Source organism: Cicer arietinum, unplaced genomic scaffold (assembly GCF_000331145.2).
Source record: "Cicer arietinum cultivar CDC Frontier isolate Library 1 unplaced genomic scaffold, Cicar.CDCFrontier_v2.0 Ca_scaffold_6223_v2.0, whole genome shotgun sequence".
Classification (NCBI taxonomy): Eukaryota; Viridiplantae; Streptophyta; class Magnoliopsida; order Fabales; family Fabaceae; genus Cicer; species Cicer arietinum.
Window position 1 is genome coordinate 16,930 of NW_027339870.1, and position 717 is coordinate 17,646.

Consider the following 717-nt stretch of genomic DNA (forward strand, 5'->3'; position numbering starts at 1 on the left):
TAGGTCATATTCGTCCTCCCTAGGCTTATTCTTTTCCAATAAGGGTTTTTAACCAATCTTGTGCATACAATAGGTGTGTTTGTTTCATTAGATGAACATTTAGGTCATTTTCGTCCTCCCTAGACTAATTCTTGTCCGATTATGGTGTTTAACCAATCTTGTGCATCCAATAAGTTCATTTGTGTAATTGGATGAACATTTAGGTCATTTTCATCCTCCCTTGGCTTATTCTTTTGCAATTAGTGTTTTTAACCAATCATGTGCATCCAATAAGTTCATTTGTGTAATTGCATGAACATTTAGATCATTTTTGTCCTCCCTAGGCTAATTCTTGTCCAATTAGGGTTTTTAACCAACGTTGTGCATCCAATAAGTTCATTTGTGTAATTGCATGAACATTTAGATCATTTTTGTCCTCCCTAGGCTAATTCTTGTCCAATTAGGGTTTTTAACCAACGTTGTGCATCCAATAAGTTCATTTGTGTAATTGCATGAACATTTAGATCATTTTTGTCCTCCCTAGGCTAATTCTTGTCCAATTAGGGTTTTTAACCAATCTTGTGCATCCAATAGGTGTGTTTGTGTCATTGGATGAACATTTAGGTCATTTTCGTCCTCCCTAGGCTAGTTCTTGTCCAATTAGGGTTTTGAACCAACGTTGTGCATCCAATAAGTTCATTTGTGTAATTGGATGAACATTTAGGTCATTTTCGTCCT